Genomic DNA, 15,992 nt, shown 5'->3' with positions numbered 1-15,992 from the left:
GGCGTGCTATAGTATGCCGTAAGGTATGGGCTATAGCCCATGGTAAAAAAGGGGTTAAAAAACGTCTAAAAATAGACGTCTAAAACACGTCTATTTTTAGACGTCTATTTTTAGACGTTTTTATCCCATTTTTAGAAGCTCGTCTAATAGCCCATACCGTACGGCATACTATAGCAAGCCGTTTTTCATCATTTTTGAGGATTTGAAAAAAAAAAAAAAAAAAACTATGGGTTATAGCCCATGTTTTTTTTTTTTTTTTTTTCGTCTAATAGCCCATACCGTACGGCATACTATAGCAAGCCGTTTTTCATAATTTTTGAGGATTTGGAAAAAAAAAAAAAAAACGATGGGTTATAGCCCGTCGTTTTTTTATTTTTTTATTTTTTTTCAAATCCTCAAATGATGAAAAACGGCGTGCTATAGTATGCGGTACGGTATGGGCTATAGCCCATGGTCAAAAATGGGTTAAAAATGTCTAAAAATAGACGTCTAAAGCAAGCCGTTTTTCATCATTTTTGAGGATTTGAAAAAAATGAAAAAAAAAAAAAACGATGGGTTATAGCCCATCGTTTTTTTTAATTTTTGAAAAAAGAATTAACCTCGTTTTTCTTCATTTTTGACCATGGGCTATAGCCCATACCGTACGGCATACTATAGCACGCCGTTTTTCATCATTTTTGAGGATTTGAAGAAAATGAAAAAAAAAACAACGATGCGTTATAGCCCATTTTTGATTTTTTTTCAAATCCTCAAAAATGATGAAAAAAGGCGTGCTATAGTATGCCGTACGGTATGGGCTATAGCCCATGGTCAAAAATGGGATAAAAACGTAAAAAAATAGACGTCTAAGACACGTCTATTTTTAGACGTCTATTTTTTGACGTTTTTATCCCATTTTTAGAAGCTCGTCTAATAGCCCATACCGTACGTCATACTATAGCAAGCCGTTTTTCATCATTTTTGAGGATTAAAAAAAAAAAAAAAAAAAAAACGATGGGTTATAGCCCATGTTTTTTTTTTGTCTAATAGCCCATACCGTACGGCATACTATAGCAAGCCGTTTTTCATCATTTTTGAGGATTTGAAACGGCGTGCTATATTATGCCGTACGGTATGGGCTATAGCCCATGGTCAAAAATGGGATAAAAACGTCTAAAAATAGACGTCTATTTTCAGACGTCTATTTTTAGACGTTTTTATCCCATTTTTAGAAGCTCGTCTAATAGCCCATACCGTACGGCATACTATAGCAAGCCGTTTTTCATCATTTTTGAGGATTTGAAAAAAATGAAAAAAATAAATAAACGATGGGTTATAGCCCATCGTTTCTTTTTTTTTTTATTTTTTTTTTCAAATCCTCAAAAATGATGAAAAACGGCGTGCTATAGTATGCCGTAAGTTATGGGCTATAGCCCATGGTCAAAAAGGGGTTAAAAACGTCTAAAAATAGACGTCTAAAACACGTCTATTTTTAGACGTGTTTTAGACGTCTATTTTTTTACGTTTTTATCCCATTTTTAGAAGCTCGTCTAATAGCCCATACCGTACGGCATACTATAGCAAGCCGTTTTTCATCATTTTTATACTTGACAGGCACCATATAGGCAAGAGAAAGTTTTGAAAATCAAAGCAAAGGTAATTCGAAAATGTTATTTTTGTACTTTTGTGTTTCTCTTCTTTATATATTACTTTACTGTTGAAATGTAAAATTTACATTTCAACGAAAGGACCTGTAAAGGACAACACAAAAACTAAGGCACTGGTGTCGTACTTCTGGTTTACCGGAACGGGGTTCAACTCCCTGCAGTGCCCTGCTCAATGTGTTATTTACATGGTTCATTGGTCCATGGTCTCAGAGGTCATTGAGCGGCACGCTATAGTGCGCGATTCTTCATCATTGTGGAGGATTTAAAAAAAGGTGAAAATCAAGGAAAAGGCCAAGGGCTATATAGTCCATGGTGTCGGACTGCATACTGGTCAAGGTAATTTATACTGGTCAAGGTAATTTATACTGGTCAAGGTCATTTATACTGATCAAGGTCATTTATACTGGTGAAGGTCATTTATACTTGTCAAGGTCATTAGTCCATGGTCTCGGAGGGCATACAATTGTATGTCGTTTTTTACGATTTAGGAGGATTTGAAAAAAAAAGGTGAAAATCGCGGAAAAGAGAAAGGCACGGACCACATACTGGTCAAGGTCATTTATACTGGTCAAGGTAGCAACTTGGACACTCAGGCACGAAGGAAGCATGAGTTCAAGTCCGTTGCTCTCCCCTTGTCCCCCATATATGGGGACTAGGTTGGTGGAGGGTGTGTAGAGCCCAGGATCACATTAGATGATTGACACAGGGGTGAAAAATGGGTTACAAAATCGTGGGATAAAAAAAAAATTAAATATATATATACACTGGTCAAGGTCATTTATACTTGTCAAGGTCATTTATACTGGTCACGGTCATTTATACTTGTCAAGGTCATTTATACTGGTCAAGGTCATTTACTAATCTAGAATGGGGTTGGTAGGTTTAAGTATGTAGGACTAGTAGCATGCCAAAGTTTGTGCATAGAGAATGCATTGGGCGTTTAAGTTAAATAACTCAGAAACTATGATGAAAAACGAGGTTCTCATCCTCCGCAACAGGCAACACCCATTCCCATGGTCCAAAATGATGTTATGATTATGATGATTATGATGATTATGATTATTATTAGAAAATTATAGTCCAAAAGGCTCAAGAAGATACAGTATCTGACTGAAATCAAGACAAATGTTTTTTGATTTTTTTTTTTTTTTTATCCTCGTTTTTCATCATTTTGGACCATGGGCTATAGCCCATATCGTATGGCATACTATAGCAGGCCGTTTTTCATCATTTTTGAGGATTTGAAAAAAATGAAAAAATGGAAAAAAAAAACGATGTGTTATAGCCCATTGTTTTTTTGAATTTTAGATTTTTTTTTTAATCCTCGTTTTTCATCATTTTGGACCATGGGCTATAGCCCATATCGTACGGCATACTATAGCACGCCGTTTTTCATCATTTTTGAGGATTTGAAAAAAATGAAAAAATGAAAAAAAACGATGGGTTATAGCCCTTTTCTTTTCTTTTTTTTATCCTCGTTTTTCATCATTTTGGACCATGGGCTATAGCCCATATCGTATGGCATACTATAGCAGGCCGTTTTTCATCATTTTTGAGGATTTGAAAAAAATGAAAAAATGAAAAAAAAAAACGATGTGTTATAGCCCATTGTTTTTTTGAATTTTTGATTTTTTTTTTTAATCCTCGTTTTTCATCATTTTGGACCATGGGCTATAGCCCATATCGTACGGCATACTATAGCACGCCGTTTTTCATCATTTTTGAGGATTTGAAAAAAATGAAAAAATGAAAAAAAAACGATGGGTTATAGCCCATTGTTTTTTTGAAATTTAGATTTTTTTTTTAATCCTCGTTTTTCATCATTTTGGACCATGGGCTATAGCCCATATCGTATGGCATACTATAGCACGCCGTTTTTCATCATTTTTGAGGATTTGGAAAAAATGAAAAAAACGATGGGTTATAGCCCATTGTTTTTTTGAAATTTAGATTTCTTTTTTATCCTCGTTTTTCATCATTTTGGACCATGGGCTATAGCCCATATCGTACGGCATACTATAGCACGCCGTTTTTCATCATTTTTGAGGATTTGAAAAAAATGAAAAAATGAAAAAAACGATGGGTTATAGCCCATCGTTTTTTGAACATGGGCTATAGCCCATACCGTATGGCATACTATAGCACGCCGTTTTTCATCGTTTTTGAGGATTTGAAAAAAAAAAAAAAAAAAAAACATGGGTTATAGCCCATCGTTTTTTGAAATTTTGAAAAAAAGAAAAAAAAAACTCGTTTTTCATCATTTTTGAACATGGGCTATAGCCCATACCGTACGGCATACTATAGCACGCCGTATTTCATCATTTTTGAGGATTTGAAAAAAAAAAAAAAAAAAAAAACATGGGTTATAGCCCATCGTTTTTTGAAATTTTGAAGAAAAAAAAAAGAACTCGTTTTTCATCATTTTTGAACATGGGCTATAGCCCATACCATACGGCATACTATAGCACGCCGTTTTTCATCGTTTTTGAGGATTTGAAAAAAAAAAAAAAAAAAAAACATGGGTTATAGCCCATCGTTTTTTGAAATTTTGAGAAAAAAAAATAACCTTGTTTTTCATCATTTTTGAACATGGGCTATAGCCCATACCGTACGGCATACTATAGCACGCCGTTTTTCATCATTTTTGAGGATTTGAAAAAAATGAAAAAAAAAAAAACATGGGTTATAGCCCATCGTTTTTTGAAATTTTGAAAAAAAAAATAACCTCGTTTTTCATAATTTTTGAACATGGGCTATAGCCCATACCGTACGGCATACTATAGCACGCCGTATTTCATCATTTTTGAGGATTTGAAAAAAAAAAAAAAAAAAAACATGGGTTATAGCCCATCGTTTTTTGAAATTTTGAAAAAATAAATAACCTCGTTTTTCATCATTTTTGAACATGGGCTATAGCCCATACCGTACGGCATACTATAGCACGCCGTTTTTCATCATTTTTGAGGATTTGAAAAAAATGAAAAAAAAAAAAACATGGGTTATAGCCCATCGTTTTTTGAAATTTTGAGAAAAAAGAATAACCTCGTTTTTCATCATTTTTGAACATGGGCTATAGCCCATACGGTACGGCATACTATAGCACGCCGTTTTTCATCATTTTTGAGGATTTGAAAAAAATGAAAAAAAAAAAAACATGGGTTATAGCCCATCGTTTTTTGAAATTTTGAAAAAAAAAATAACCTCGTTTTTCATCATTTTTGAACATGGGCTATAGCCCATACCGTACGGCATACTATAGCACGCCGTATTTCATCATTTTTGAGGATTTGAAAAACAAAAACAAAAAAAAAACATGGGTTATAGCCCATCGTTTTTTGAAATTTTGAGAAAAAAGAATAACCTCGTTTTTCATCATTTTTGAACATGGGCTATAGCCCATACGGTACGGCATACTATAGCACGCCGTTTTTCATCATTTTTGAGGATTTGAAAAAAATGAAAAAAAAAAAAACATGGGTTATAGCCCATCGTTTTTTGAAATTTTGAAAAAAAAAATAACCTCGTTTTTCATCATTTTTGAACATGGGCTATAGCCCATACCGTACGGCATACTATAGCACGCCGTATTTCATCATTTTTGAGGATTTGAAAAACAAAAACAAAAAAAAAACATGGGTTATAGCCCATCGTTTTTTGAAATTTTGAGAAAAAAGAATAACCTCGTTTTTCATCATTTTTGAACATGGGCTATAGCCCATACGGTACGGCATACTATAGCACGCCGTTTTTCATCATTTTTGAGGATTTGAAAAAAATGAAAAAAAAAAAAACATGGGTTATAGCCCATCGTTTTTTGAAATTTTGAAAAAAAAAATAACCTCGTTTTTCATCATTTTTGAACATGGGCTATAGCCCATACCGTACGGCATACTATAGCACGCCGTATTTCATCATTTTTGAGGATTTGAAAAACAAAAACAAAAAAAAAACATGGGTTATAGCCCATCGTTTTTTGAAATTTTGAAAAAAAAATAACCTCGTTTTTCATCATTTTTGAACATGGGCTATAGCCCATACCGTACAGCATACTATAGCACGCCGTTTTTCATCGTTTTTGAGGATTTGAAAAAAAAAAAAAAAAAAAACATGGGTTATAGCCCATCGTTTTTTGAAATTTTGAGAAAAAAGAATAACCTCGTTTTTCATCATTTTTGAACATGGGCTATAGCCCATACGGTACGGCATACTATAGCACGCCGTTTTTCATCATTTTTGAGGATTTGAAAAAAATGAAAAAAAAAAAAACATGGGTTATAGCCCATCGTTTTTTGAAATTTTGAAAAAAAAAATAACCTCGTTTTTCATCATTTTTGAACATGGGCTATAGCCCATACCGTACGGCATACTATAGCACGCCGTATTTCATCATTTTTGAGGATTTGAAAAACAAAAACAAAAAAAAAACATGGGTTATAGCCCATCGTTTTTTGAAATTTTGAAAAAAAAATAACCTCGTTTTTCATCATTTTTGAACATGGGCTATAGCCCATACCGTACAGCATACTATAGCACGCCGTTTTTCATCGTTTTTGAGGATTTGAAAAAAAAAAAAAAAAAAAAAACATGGGTTATAGCCCATCGTTTTTTGAAATTTTGAAGAAAAAAAAAAGAACTCGTTTTTCATCATTTTTGAACATGGGCTATAGCCCATACCATACGGCATACTATAGCACGCCGTTTTTCATCGTTTTTGAGGATTTGAAAAAAAAAAAAAAAAAAACATGGGTTATAGCCCATCGTTTTTTGAAATTTTGAAGAAAAAAAAAAGAACTCGTTTTTCATCATTTTTGAACATGGGCTATAGCCCATACCATACGGCATACTATAGCACGCCGTTTTTCATCGTTTTTGAGGATTTGAAAAAAAAAAAAAAAAAAAAACATGGGTTATAGCCCATCGTTTTTTGAAATTTTGAGAAAAAAAAATAACCTCGTTTTTCATCATTTTTGAACATGGGCTATAGCCCATACCGTACGGCATACTATAGCACGCCGTTTTTCATCATTTTTGAGGATTTGAAAAAAATGAAAAAAAAAAAAACATGGGTTATAGCCCATCGTTTTTTGAAATTTTGAAAAAAAAAATAACCTCGTTTTTCATCATTTTTGAACATGGGCTATAGCCCATACCGTACGGCATACTATAGCACGCCGTATTTCATCATTTTTGAGGATTTGAAAAAAAAAAAAAAAAAAAAACATGGGTTATAGCCCATCGTTTTTTGAAATTTTGAGAAAAAAGAATAACCTCGTTTTTCATCATTTTTGAACATGGGCTATAGCCCATACGGTACGGCATACTATAGCACGCCGTTTTTCATCATTTTTGAGGATTTGAAAAAAATGAAAAAAAAAAAAACATGGGTTATAGCCCATCGTTTTTTGAAATTTTGAAAAAAAAAATAACCTCGTTTTTCATCATTTTTGAACATGGGCTATAGCCCATACCGTACGGCATACTATAGCACGCCGTATTTCATCATTTTTGAGGATTTGAAAAACAAAAACAAAAACAAAACATGGGTTATAGCCCATCGTTTTTTGAAATTTTGAAAAAAAAATAACCTCGTTTTTCATCATTTTTGAACATGGGCTATAGCCCATACCGTACAGCATACTATAGCACGCCGTTTTTCATCGTTTTTGAGGATTTGAAAAAAAAAAAAAAAAAAAAAACATGGGTTATAGCCCATCGTTTTTTGAAATTTTGAAGAAAAAAAAAAGAACTCGTTTTTCATCATTTTTGAACATGGGCTATAGCCCATACCATACGGCATACTATAGCACGCCGTTTTTCATCGTTTTTGAGGATTTGAAAAAAAAAAAAAAAAAAACATGGGTTATAGCCCATCGTTTTTTGAAATTTTGAAGAAAAAAAAAAGAACTCGTTTTTCATCATTTTTGAACATGGGCTATAGCCCATACCATACGGCATACTATAGCACGCCGTTTTTCATCGTTTTTGAGGATTTGAAAAAAAAAAAAAAAAAAAAACATGGGTTATAGCCCATCGTTTTTTGAAATTTTGAGAAAAAAAAATAACCTCGTTTTTCATCATTTTTGAACATGGGCTATAGCCCATACCGTACGGCATACTATAGCACGCCGTTTTTCATCATTTTTGAGGATTTGAAAAAAATGAAAAAAAAAAAAACATGGGTTATAGCCCATCGTTTTTTGAAATTTTGAAAAAAAAAATAACCTCGTTTTTCATCATTTTTGAACATGGGCTATAGCCCATACCGTACGGCATACTATAGCACGCCGTATTTCATCATTTTTGAGGATTTGAAAAAAAAAAAAAAAAAAAAACATGGGTTATAGCCCATCGTTTTTTGAAATTTTGAAAAAAAAAATAACCTCGTTTTTCATCATTTTTGAACATGGGCTATAGCCCATACCGTACGGCATACTATAGCACGCCGTTTTTCATCATTTTTGAGGATTTGAAAAAAATGAAAAAAAAAAAAACATGGGTTATAGCCCATCGTTTTTTGAAATTTTGAGAAAAAAGAATAACCTCGTTTTTCATCATTTTTGAACATGGGCTATAGCCCATACGGTACGGCATACTATAGCACGCCGTTTTTCATCATTTTTGAGGATTTGAAAAAAATGAAAAAAAAAAAACATGGGTTATAGCCCATCGTTTTTTGAAATTTTGAAAAAAAAAATAACCTCGTTTTTCATCATTTTTGAACATGGGCTATAGCCCATACCGTACGGCATACTATAGCACGCCGTATTTCATCATTTTTGAGGATTTGAAAAACAAAAACAAAAAAAAAACATGGGTTATAGCCCATCGTTTTTTGAAATTTTGAAAAAAAAATAACCTCGTTTTTCATCATTTTTGAACATGGGCTATAGCCCATACCGTACAGCATACTATAGCACGCCGTTTTTCATCGTTTTTGAGGATTTGAAAAAAAAAAAAAAAAAAAAAACATGGGTTATAGCCCATCGTTTTTTGAAATTTTGAAGAAAAAAAAAAGAACTCGTTTTTCATCATTTTTGAACATGGGCTATAGCCCATACCATACGGCATACTATAGCACGCCGTTTTTCATCGTTTTTGAGGATTTGAAAAAAAAAAAAAAAAAAAAAACATGGGTTATAGCCCATCGTTTTTTGAAATTTTGAGAAAAAAAAATAACCTCGTTTTTCATCATTTTTGAACATGGGCTATAGCCCATACCGTACGGCATACTATAGCACGCCGTTTTTCATCATTTTTGAGGATTTGAAAAAAATGAAAAAAAAAAAAACATGGGTTATAGCCCATCGTTTTTTGAAATTTTGAAGAAAAAAAATTACCTCGTTTTTCATCATTTTTGAACATGGGCTATAGCCCATACCGTACGGCATACTATAGCACGCCGTATTTCATCATTTTTGAGGATTTGAAAAAAAAAAAAAAAAAAAAACATGGGTTATAGCCCATCGTTTTTTGAAATTTTGAAAAAAAAAATAACCTCGTTTTTCATCATTTTTGAACATGGGCTATAGCCCATACCGTACGGCATACTATAGCACGCCGTTTTTCATCATTTTTGAGGATTTGAAAAAAATGAAAAAAAAAAAAACATGGGTTATAGCCCATCGTTTTTTGAAATTTTGAGAAAAAAGAATAACCTCGTTTTTCATCATTTTTGAACATGGGCTATAGCCCATACGGTACGGCATACTATAGCACGCCGTTTTTCATCATTTTTGAGGATTTGAAAAAAAAAAAACAAAAACAAAACATGGGTTATAGCCCATCGTTTTTTGAAATTTTGAAAAAAAAAATAACCTCGTTTTTCATCATTTTTGAACATGGGCTATAGCCCATACCGTACGGCATACTATAGCACGCCGTATTTCATCATTTTTGAGGATTTGAAAAAAAAAACAAAAAAAAAAACATGGGTTATAGCCCATCGTTTTTTGAAATTTTGAAAAAAAAAAATAACCTCGTTTTTCATCATTTTTGAACATGGGCTATAGCCCATACCGTACAGCATACTATAGCACGCCGTTTTTCATCGTTTTTGAGGATTTGAAAAAAAAGAAAAAAAAAAAAAACATGGGTTATAGCCCATCGTTTTTTGAAATTTTGAAAAAAAAAAAAACCTCGTTTTTCATCATTTTTGAACATGGGCTATAGCCCATACCGTACGGCATACTATAGCACGCCGTTTTTCATCATTTTTGAGGATTTGAAAAAAATGAAAAAAAAAACATGGGTTATAGCCCATCGTTTTTTGAAATTTTGAGAAAAAAAAATAACCTAGTTTTTCATCATTTTTGAACATGGGCTATAGCCCATACGGTACGGCATACTATAGCACGCCGTTTTTCATCATTTTTGAGGATTTGAAAAAAATGAAAAAAAAAAAAACATGGGTTATAGCCCATCGTTTTTTGAAATTTTGAAAAAAAAAATAACCTCGTTTTTCATCATTTTGAACATGGGCTATAGCCCATACCGTACGGCATACTATAGCACACCGTATTTCATCATTTTTGAGGATTTGAAAAAAAAAAAAAAAAAAAAAACATGGGTTATAGCCCATCGTTTTTTGAAATTTTGAAAAAAAAAATAACCTCGTTTTTCATCATTTTTGAACATGGGCTATAGCCCATACCGTACGGCATACTATAGCACGCCGTTTTTCATCATTTTTGAGGATTTGAAAAAAATGAAAAAAAAAAAACATGGGTTATAGCCCATCGTTTTTTGAAATTTTGAAAAAAAAAATAACCTCGTTTTTCATCATTTTTGAACATGGGCTATAGCCCATACCGTACGGCATACTATAGCACGCCGTATTTCATCATTTTTGAGGATTAAAAAAAAAAAAAAAAAAAAAAAAACATGGGTTATAGCCCATCGTTTTTTGAAATTCTGAAAAAAAAAATAACCTCGTTTTTCATCATTTTTGAACATGGGCTATAGCCCATACCGTACGGCATACTATAGCACGCCGTTTTTCATCATTTTTGAGGATTTGAAAAAAATGAAAAAAAAAAAAAACATGGGTTATAGCCCATCGTTTTTTGAAATTTTGAGAAAAAAAAATAACCTCGTTTTTCATCATTTTTGAACATGGGCTATAGCCCATACCGTACGGCATACTATAGCACGCCGTATTTCATCATTTTTGAGGATTAAAAAAATAAAAATAAAAATAAAACATGGGTTATAGCCCATCGTTTTTTGAAATTTTGAAAAAAAGAATAACCTCGTTTTTCATCATTTTTGAACATGGGCTATAGCCCATACCGTACGGCATACTATAGCACGCCGTTTTTCATCATTTTTGAGGATTTGAAAAAAATGAAAAAAAAAAAAACATGGGTTATAGCCCATCGTTTTTTGAAATTTTGAGAAAAAAAAATAACCTCGTTTTTCATCATTTTTGAACATGGGCTATAGCCCATACCGTACGGCATACTATAGCACGCCGTTTTTCATCATTTTTGAGGATTTGAAAAAAATGAAAAAAAAAAAAAACATGGGTTATAGCCCATCGTTTTTTGAAATTTTGAAAAAAAAAATAACCTCGTTTTTCATCATTTTTGAACATGGGCTATAGCCCATACCGTACGGCATACTATAGCACGCCGTTTTTCATCATTTTTGAGGATTTGAAAAAAATGAAAAAAAAAAAAAACATGGGTTATAGCCCATCGTTTTTTGAAATTTTGAGAAAAAGAAATAACCTCGTTTTTCATCATTTTTGAACATGGGCTATAGCCCATACGGTACGGCATACTATAGCACGCCGTTTTTCATCATTTTTGAGGATTTGAAAAAAATGAAAAAAAAAAAAACATGGGTTATAGCCCATCGTTTTTTGAAATTTTGAAAAAAAAAATAACCTCGTTTTTCATCATTTTTGAACATGGGCTATAGCCCATACCGTACGGCATACTATAGCACGCCGTATTTCATCATTTTTGAGGATTTGAAAAACAAAAACAAAAAAAAAACATGGGTTATAGCCCATCGTTTTTTGAAATTTTGAAAAAAAAATAACCTCGTTTTTCATCATTTTTGAACATGGGCTATAGCCCATACCGTACAGCATACTATAGCACGCCGTTTTTCATCGTTTTTGAGGATTTGAAAAAAAAAAAAAAAAAAAAAACATGGGTTATAGCCCATCGTTTTTTGAAATTTTGAAGAAAAAAAAAAGAACTCGTTTTTCATCATTTTTGAACATGGGCTATAGCCCATACCATACGGCATACTATAGCACGCCGTTTTTCATCGTTTTTGAGGATTTGAAAAAAAAAAAAAAAAAAACATGGGTTATAGCCCATCGTTTTTTGAAATTTTGAAGAAAAAAAAAAGAACTCGTTTTTCATCATTTTTGAACATGGGCTATAGCCCATACCATACGGCATACTATAGCACGCCGTTTTTCATCGTTTTTGAGGATTTGAAAAAAAAAAAAAAAAAAAAACATGGGTTATAGCCCATCGTTTTTTGAAATTTTGAGAAAAAAAAATAACCTCGTTTTTCATCATTTTTGAACATGGGCTATAGCCCATACCGTACGGCATACTATAGCACGCCGTTTTTCATCATTTTTGAGGATTTGAAAAAAATGAAAAAAAAAAAAACATGGGTTATAGCCCATCGTTTTTTGAAATTTTGAAAAAAAAAATAACCTCGTTTTTCATCATTTTTGAACATGGGCTATAGCCCATACCGTACGGCATACTATAGCACGCCGTATTTCATCATTTTTGAGGATTTGAAAAAAAAAAAAAAAAAAAAACATGGGTTATAGCCCATCGTTTTTTGAAATTTTGAAAAAAAAAATAACCTCGTTTTTCATCATTTTTGAACATGGGCTATAGCCCATACCGTACGGCATACTATAGCACGCCGTTTTTCATCATTTTTGAGGATTTGAAAAAAATGAAAAAAAAAAAAACATGGGTTATAGCCCATCGTTTTTTGAAATTTTGAGAAAAAAGAATAACCTCGTTTTTCATCATTTTTGAACATGGGCTATAGCCCATACGGTACGGCATACTATAGCACGCCGTTTTTCATCATTTTTGAGGATTTGAAAAAAAAAAAAAAAAAAAAAACATGGGTTATAGCCCATCGTTTTTTGAAATTTTGAAAAAAAAAATAACCTCGTTTTTCATCATTTTTGAACATGGGCTATAGCCCATACCGTACGGCATACTATAGCACGCCGTATTTCATCATTTTTGAGGATTTGAAAAACAAAAACAAAAAAAAAACATGGGTTATAGCCCATCGTTTTTTGAAATTTTGAAAAAAAAATAACCTCGTTTTTCATCATTTTTGAACATGGGCTATAGCCCATACCGTACAGCATACTATAGCACGCCGTTTTTCATCGTTTTTGAGGATTTGAAAAAAAAAAAAAAAAAAAAAACATGGGTTATAGCCCATCGTTTTTTGAAATTTTGAAGAAAAAAAAAAGAACTCGTTTTTCATCATTTTTGAACATGGGCTATAGCCCATACCATACGGCATACTATAGCACGCCGTTTTTCATCGTTTTTGAGGATTTGAAAAAAAAAAAAAAAAAAAAAACATGGGTTATAGCCCATCGTTTTTTGAAATTTTGAGAAAAAAAAATAACCTTGTTTTTCATCATTTTTGAACATGGGCTATAGCCCATACCGTACGGCATACTATAGCACGCCGTTTTTCATCATTTTTGAGGATTTGAAAAAAATGAAAAAAAAAAAAACATGGGTTATAGCCCATCGTTTTTTGAAATTTTGAAGAAAAAAAATAACCTCGTTTTTCATCATTTTTGAACATGGGCTATAGCCCATACCGTACGGCATACTATAGCACGCCGTATTTCATCATTTTTGAGGATTTGAAAAAAAAAAAAAAAAAAAAACATGGGTTATAGCCCATCGTTTTTTGAAATTTTGAAAAAAAAAATAACCTCGTTTTTCATCATTTTTGAACATGGGCTATAGCCCATACCGTACGGCATACTATAGCACGCCGTTTTTCATCATTTTTGAGGATTTGAAAAAAATGAAAAAAAAAAAAACATGGGTTATAGCCCATCGTTTTTTGAAATTTTGAGAAAAAAGAATAACCTCGTTTTTCATCATTTTTGAACATGGGCTATAGCCCATACGGTACGGCATACTATAGCACGCCGTTTTTCATCATTTTTGAGGATTTGAAAAAAAAAAAAAAAAAAAAAACATGGGTTATAGCCCATCGTTTTTTGAAATTTTGAAGAAAAAAAATAACCTCGTTTTTCATCATTTTTGAACATGGGCTATAGCCCATACCGTACGGCATACTATAGCACGCCGTATTTCATCATTTTTGAGGATTTGAAAAAAAAAAAAAAAAAAAAACATGGGTTATAGCCCATCGTTTTTTGAAATTTTGAAAAAAAAAATAACCTCGTTTTTCATCATTTTTGAACATGGGCTATAGCCCATACCGTACGGCATACTATAGCACGCCGTTTTTCATCATTTTTGAGGATTTGAAAAAAATGAAAAAAAAAAAAACATGGGTTATAGCCCATCGTTTTTTGAAATTTTGAGAAAAAAGAATAACCTCGTTTTTCATCATTTTTGAACATGGGCTATAGCCCATACGGTACGGCATACTATAGCACGCCGTTTTTCATCATTTTTGAGGATTTGAAAAAAAAAAAAAAAAAAAAAACATGGGTTATAGCCCATCGTTTTTTGAAATTTTGAAAAAAAAAATAACCTCGTTTTTCATCATTTTTGAACATGGGCTATAGCCCATACCGTACGGCATACTATAGCACGCCGTATTTCATCATTTTTGAGGATTTGAAAAAAAAAACAAAAAAAAAAACATGGGTTATAGCCCATCGTTTTTTGAAATTTTGAAAAAAAAAAATAACCTCGTTTTTCATCATTTTTGAACATGGGCTATAGCCCATACCGTACAGCATACTATAGCACGCCGTTTTTCATCGTTTTTGAGGATTTGAAAAAAAAAAAAAAAAAAAAAACATGGGTTATAGCCCATCGTTTTTTGAAATTTTGAAAAAAAAAATAACCTCGTTTTTCATCATTTTTGAACATGGGCTATAGCCCATACCGTACGGCATACTATAGCACGCCGTTTTTCATCATTTTTGAGGATTTGAAAAAAATGAAAAAAAAAACATGGGTTATAGCCCATCGTTTTTTGAAATTTTGAGAAAAAAAAATAACCTAGTTTTTCATCATTTTTGAACATGGGCTATAGCCCATACGGTACGGCATACTATAGCACGCCGTTTTTCATCATTTTTGAGGATTTGAAAAAAATGAAAAAAAAAAAAACATGGGTTATAGCCCATCGTTTTTTGAAATTTTGAAAAAAAAAATAACCTCGTTTTTCATCATTTTGAACATGGGCTATAGCCCATACCGTACGGCATACTATAGCACGCCGTATTTCATCATTTTTGAGGATTTGAAAAAAAAAAAAAAAAAAAAAACATGGGTTATAGCCCATCGTTTTTTGAAATTTTGAAAAAAAAAATAACCTCGTTTTTCATCATTTTTGAACATGGGCTATAGCCCATACCGTACGGCATACTATAGCACGCCGTTTTTCATCATTTTTGAGGATTTGAAAAAAATGAAAAAAAAAAAACATGGGTTATAGCCCATCGTTTTTTGAAATTTTGAAAAAAAAAATAACCTCGTTTTTCATAATTTTTGAACATGGGCTATAGCCCATACCGTACGGCATACTATAGCACGCCGTATTTCATCATTTTTGAGGATTAAAAAAAAAAAAAAAAAACAAAAACATGGGTTATAGCCCATCGTTTTTTGAAATTTTGAAAAAAAAAATAACCTCGTTTTTCATCATTTTTGAACATGGGCTATAGCCCATACCGTACGGCATACTATAGCACGCCGTTTTTCATCATTTTTGAGGATTTGAAAAAAATGAAAAAAAAAAAAAACATGGGTTATAGCCCATCGTTTTTTGAAATTTTGAGAAAAAAAAATAACCTCGTTTTTCATCATTTTTGAACATGGGCTATAGCCCATACCGTACGGCATACTATAGCACGCCGTATTTCATCATTTTTGAGGATTAAAAAAATAAAAATAAAAATAAAACATGGGTTATAGCCCATCGTTTTTTGAAATTTTGAAAAAAAGAATAACCTCGTTTTTCATCATTTTTGAACATGGGCTATAGCCCATACCGTACGGCATACTATAGCACGCCGTTTTTCATCATTTTTGAGGATTTGAAAAAAATGAAAAAAAAAAAAACATGGGTTATAGCCCATCGTTTTTTGAAATTTTGAGAAAAAAAAATAACCTC

The sequence above is a fragment of the Protomyctophum parallelum genome, assembly GCF_964188405.1.
Source record: "Protomyctophum parallelum genome assembly, chromosome: 20".
Lineage (NCBI taxonomy): Eukaryota > Metazoa > Chordata > Actinopteri > Myctophiformes > Myctophidae > Protomyctophum > Protomyctophum parallelum.
Note: the sequence above shows the minus strand (reverse complement) of the source record.